The sequence below is a fragment of the Podarcis muralis genome, chromosome 1 (assembly GCF_964188315.1).
Source record: "Podarcis muralis chromosome 1, rPodMur119.hap1.1, whole genome shotgun sequence".
NCBI classification, from domain to species: Eukaryota; Metazoa; Chordata; class Lepidosauria; order Squamata; family Lacertidae; genus Podarcis; species Podarcis muralis.
This window is the reverse complement of record NC_135655.1, coordinates 136,978,514-136,984,513: the sequence shown is the minus strand read 5'-3', so window position 1 is coordinate 136,984,513 and position 6,000 is coordinate 136,978,514.

The window sequence follows — 6,000 nt, the reverse complement described above, 5'->3', positions numbered from 1 at the left end:
ACTCTAGACCGTTGAAGCTCCGTCTGAGTCTCCTCCCCCCAGACACCAGTTTAAGACCCTAGCCTTGCTCCACCTCTTCCTCTGCTCCCTTTTCCTCTGGGTCCTCTTGTCTGACGAAGTCTTGCCCTTCCTAGACTCTTCTGAGGCTGACTCCCCTGAGTCTTCCCCCTCCCTCCGGCGAGCTTTAGGACCTGGTTCCCAATCAGTGCTTTCTCCTGTACATTTGAACTTGGCGCGCGCGCCCAGCCTGCCACCTTCCTTCTGACCGTTATACTGCTCCTGTCGCTGCTTCCCTCTTCGGGGATGCCAGCTGGGCTAGACTCCGCCTCCCTGCTTGCCGGAGGAGACGCTGACTCTGACCTATGAGACTCTTCCCCCCCACGACGCTCCGGTGGGGAAGCTGGCCCTGATTTCCAGCTACTGCTCTGGGAGTCCCCGCTGGCCCCCTGCTTCTGGTGTGTCCCCCCTGGGACCCCCCTTGCCCTGGCCACCGGCGCTCCCTTCTGGGAATCTTCTGATTCACTGGAGAGGCTCATGGAATCTCTCGGGTCACTGTCATTCTGCCCTCCGCTGCCCTCAGATTCTTCCCCTTCGCTCTCCATTTCCTCTCTCCTCTGCGCCTCTGCTCCTGAGCCCCTGACACAGAGTGACATGTTTGTTATCAGCCCAAATCAAGCATAGGTGTTTTGGTTCCATCTCAATAGAAAGAGGACGAATAAGCTTGGATTCTTTTTTGTGTGTGTTCATTCACCCTAACCCTAACCCTAACCCTAACCCTAACCCTATCCCTTTTTGTGTGAAAGATATTTATTAAGATTTTAAACAATTAAACAGATTTAACAAACATAGATGTCAGGGGCTCAGGGAGAGAGCCACAGGGGAAAGAGGAGATGGAGAGCGAAGAGGAAGGATCTGTGGGAAGCATAGGAGGGTATGAGATTGACCAGGGAGATTCCATGAGCCTCTCCAGCGAATCAGAAGATTCCCAGAAGGAAGCGCCCAGGGTCAGGGCAAGGGGGGCCAGCGGAGAGGCTCAAAGCGGCAGCTGGAGATCAGGGCCAACTTCCCCACCAGAGCGTAGCGGGGGGGAAGAAGCCCACAGATCAGGACCAGCGGGGAGGGAGAGTGAGTCAGGACTGACCACGCCTCCGTCGGGGAGTGGAGGAGCGGAGGGGAGGTCAGTTCCAGCCAGCCCCCCCGAAGGGGGAAGCAGTGCTACACGTCAACCCAGGCAAACCGATGCGGATTGAGACTGACGCCTCGGACAGAGCGGTGGGGGCGGTCCTGTTGCAGAGAGATCCGCAAGGGAACTGGAGGACCTGCGCATTCTACTCCAGGAAGCTCAGCAAGTCGGAGCAGAACTACACAATCTGGGACAGGGAGTTGCTGGCCATTCATGCAGCCTTCAAAGCGTGGCGGCACTTCCTCATTGGAGCCAGACACACCGTGCAAGTCCGCACAGATCATAAGAACCTGGAGTACTGGCGCACGGCGAGGTTCCTGAACCAAAGGCACATCCGCTGGGCGGAGTTCTTTGCGGATTTTGACTTCAGGATAGAATACATCCCGGGAGACAACAACGTCATGGCAGATGCACTATCCAGGAAGCCGCAGTATCTCGAGGAAGCGGCACCGGCGCCGGCGGGACTGCTGGAACCGCTACAGACGCCGTTTGAACCGTGGGAGAGAGTAGCCCTGGACTTTGTCACAGATCTGCCCAGCTCGAGAGGCAAAACAGCGGTGCTCGTGGTCGTAGACCTGTTCACCAAGATGGCGCATTTCATTCCTTGCGCGAAGGTGGCCACGGCGGAACAAACCGCCAAGCTGTTCATAGACCACGTGTTCAGGGTTCACGGCTTGCCGAGATCCATCCTATCCGACCGGGGGCGCCAGTTCATCTCGAGTTTCTGGCACAAGCTCCTGGGCATCCTGAATGTCAAGATCAACTTAGCGTCGGCACGACACCCGCAGACCAACGGGCAGGCGGAGAGGGTCAACGCCATCATGCAGCAGTACCTGCGATGCTACGCGAATCAACAACCCTCGACCTGGGTGGACTACCTACCGCTGGCCGAGTTTGCTTACAACAACACGAAGCACGCGTCTACAGGGGTGACGCCGTTTTTCGCCAACAATGGGTGGCATCCCAGAACCTTCCCGGGTTTGGAGATGAAGGGGGAGGGGGAGCCACAGGGGGCAGAGCACTTGGCAGCAGAGTTGCAGGAGGTCCACGAGCAACTCCGAAGGAACTTAGAACTAGCAAAACAAGCCTACAAAATGCAGGCAGACAGGCACAGGAGAGTCGGGGAAGACATCCAGGTGGGGGACTGGGTATGGTTAGCAGCCCAGGCAGTGCCAGCCAGAATCTAAGAAGAAGCTCAGGCACAAGCAGCTAGGGCCTTACCAAGTCGAGGCGCAGATCATAGAATCATAGAATCATAGAATCATAGAATCATAGAGTTGGAAGAGACCACAAGGGCCATCGAGTCCAACCCCCTGCCAAGCAGGAAACACCATCAGAGCACTCCTGACATATGGTTGTCAAGCCTCTGCTTAAAGACCTCCAAAGAAGGAGACTCCACCACACTCCTTGGCAGCAAATTCCACTGTCGAACAGCTCTTACTGTCAGGAAGTTCTTCCTAATGTTTAGGTGGAATCTTCTTTCTTGTAGTTTGGATCCATTGCTCCGTGTCCGCTTCTCTGGAGCAGCAGAAAACAGCCTTTCTCCCTCCTCTATGTGACATCCTTTTATATATTTGTACATGGCTATCAATCCAGTGGCCTTCCGGTTGACGCTCCCGGAGGGTTCCAGAATGCACCCAGTCTTTCACAGGTCGGTGCTCACACCCTACAAGGAGCCCCACAGGTTTCAGACCCCAAGGGCCGCACCAGACCCACTCAGCAAATCACCAACAGGGGGGTGGTCACCGAGGGCGACACCACTCAACGAGGTCACAGAGATTTTGGACTCGAGATGGGGGGAAGAGGGAGTTGAATATCTCCTCGCCGAGGAAGGTACCCCGGCCAGCGCCAACAGGTGGGTACCGGACTATGCCTTGGAGGAGCGATACCTCAAAGACGAGTTCCATGCACTCTTCCCTCACAGACCTATGCTGGCAGATTATTTCGACGACTGGCTTTTCACACCCACACTTTCGGCCAGCACGTTCCAGGGGTTCTCATCAGCTGAGGAGGCGACGCCGGAATGGAGCACCCTAAGGGGATCTTGCTCAGGGGTCGACACCGACCGCTCCTATTGGTGGGAGGATCAACCGGAGGTGGGGTGGAGATGGGAACTGCAAGAGGGGCTCGGACTCGCAGCATCACCCGAGGTACCGGAGGGTGAGTTGGATATGGACGCATTGGGGGAGGATCATGTGTTTGAGCACGAATGCAGAGAGATGGAAGCGGAGGAGATCGACGTCGATGAGCCAAGTACGGACTGGCCAGATCCAGCGGGAGGGCTGCACGACAAGGGCACCGAACCGTATCCAGCACTCGCCCCCACAGCACTGGAGCGCCCGGAACCCACGCCCGAAGAGGGGGAGGGGGGAAGGGGGGCTTCGCGGGGGGGATGGATGTCAGGGGCTCAGGGAGATAGCCACAGGGAAAGAGGAGATGGAGAGCGAAGAGGAAGGATCTGTGGGAAGCATAGGAGGGTATGAGATTGACCAGGGAGATTCCATGAGCCTCTCCAGCGAATCAGAAGATTCCCAGAAGGAAGCGCCCAGGGTCAGGGAAGCCCACAGATCAGGACCAGCGGGGAGGGAGAGTGAGTCAGGACTGACCACGCCTCCGTCGGGGAGTGGAGGAGCGGAGGGGAGGTCAGTTCCAGCCAGCCCCCCCGAAGGGGGAAGCAGTGACAGGAGCAGTGTAGCCGTTAGGAGGAAAGTGGGAGGCTGGGCGCGCGCGCCAAGTTCAAATGTGCAGGCGCGCGGGACAGCAGAAAATCCGGATTGGGAACCAGGTCCCAAAGCCTGCCGGAAGCAGGGGGAGGAGTCAGAGGAATCCGCGTCCGAAGAGTCGAGGAAGGGTTAGATCTCGGCGGGCAGGAGGACCCAGAGGAGAAAGGAACAGAGGAGGAGGTGGAGCAAGGCGAGGGTCTTGAACTGGTGTACGGGGGGAGGAGATTCAGATGGAGCTTCGACGGTCTAGAGTTACAGACGTAGGGCTGCGCGCCGCGGCTGTAAAACCAACAATGAACTTCAATAAAGACTTTTGTATATAAAGAGACACTGGCGTTGGTCCTTTGTGAGCTGGGACCTGAGGCTGCCCTGACAATAGAAGATAAAGAAGAAAATACATACAGCTACGAAAAAAAAGAGAAGAAAAAAGAAAAGAAAAGAATCCTGTTTTTAAATTGTTACCTTCATAACCCTCTTTCCTGACCTCCTCGCATCCCCCTTTTCTGTGTTCTCTTTTACAAAGTCACATTCAGCAATATCTTACCCTTCTTCAAATCTCATTGAACTTTATACCTTTCCACTATTATGTCACCAGATTTCCCCCTTGATGTCATTTCATTTAATTCTGACATAACATTATTCTAACTTTTTCACCCTTGTTTCTTACACAATATTTTTGCATATTCCTATCAACTTTGTCACTAATGCTATCTTGTCTTCACATCCTGCATCATTTTAACATTCAATTATTTTACAATGTTTTTGTAAATAGTCTTTAAATTTCTTCCAGTCCTCTTCCACTGTCTCTTCTCCCAGGTCTCGGATTCTGCCTGTCATTTCTGCCAATTCCATATAGTCTATCACTTGCGTCTGCCATTCTTCCAGAGTGGGCAAATCTTGTGTCTTCCAATACTTTGCAATGAGAATTCTTGCTGCTGTTGTTGCATACATAAAAAACGTTCTATCCTTCTTTGGGACCATTTGGCCGACAATGCCCAGAAGGAAGGCCTCTGGTTTCTTGGGAAAGGTATATTTGAATACCTTCTTCAGTTCATTATATATCATTTCCCAGAAGGCCTTAACCCTTGGGCACGTCCACCAAAGGTGAAAGAATGTTCCCTCAGTCTCTTTATATTTCCAACACTTATTGTCTGACAAATGGTATATCTTTGCAAGCTTGACTGGGGTCATGTACCACCTATATATCATTTTCATAATATTTTCTTTCAAGGCATTACATGCCGTGAATTTCACTCCGGTGGTCCACAGCCGTTCCCAGTCAGCAAACATGATATTATAACCAATGTCCTGTGCCCACTTAATCATAGCTGATTTAACCATTTCATCCCGAGTATTCCATTTTAACAGCAAGTTATACATTCTTGAAAGTACCTTAGTTTTAGGTTCCAACAATTCTGTTTCTAGTTTCGATTTTTCCACCTGGAAGCCTATTTTTTTATCCATATTAAAGACCTCTCTAATTTGACGATAATGTAACCAATCTCGCACTTTGTCTTTTAGTTTCTCAAAACTCTGCAATCTCCATGTATCTCCATCCTTTTCTAGTATCTCCCAAAATTTTGGCCACTTGGCCTCCATATTGAGTCTTTTCTGAGCCTTAGCTTCCATTGGTGACAACCACCTTGGGGTCTGTTTTCTAAAAGATCTTTATATCTTGTCCAGACATTAAACACTGCTTTCCTGACAATATGGTTCTTAAAAGCTTTATGAGCTTTAACCTTGTCGTACCACAAATATGCATGCCACCCAAATGCATTATTGAACCCTTCCAGATCCAAGATGTCAGTGTTCTCAAGGAGCAGCCAGTCTTTTAACCAGCAGAATGCTGCTGATTCATAATACAACTTCATGTCTGGCAGGGCAAACCCCCCTCTTTCTTTAGCATCAGTTAATATTTTAAATTTTATTCTGGGCTTTTTGCCCTGCCAGACAAATCTGGAAATATCTCCCTGCCACCCCTTGAAACAATCCATCTTGTCCACAATCTGCAAAGTCTGAAACAAAAACAACATTTTTGGCAATACATTCATCTTTATAGCAGCAATTCGACCCAACAAGGAAAGCTTCAGTTTA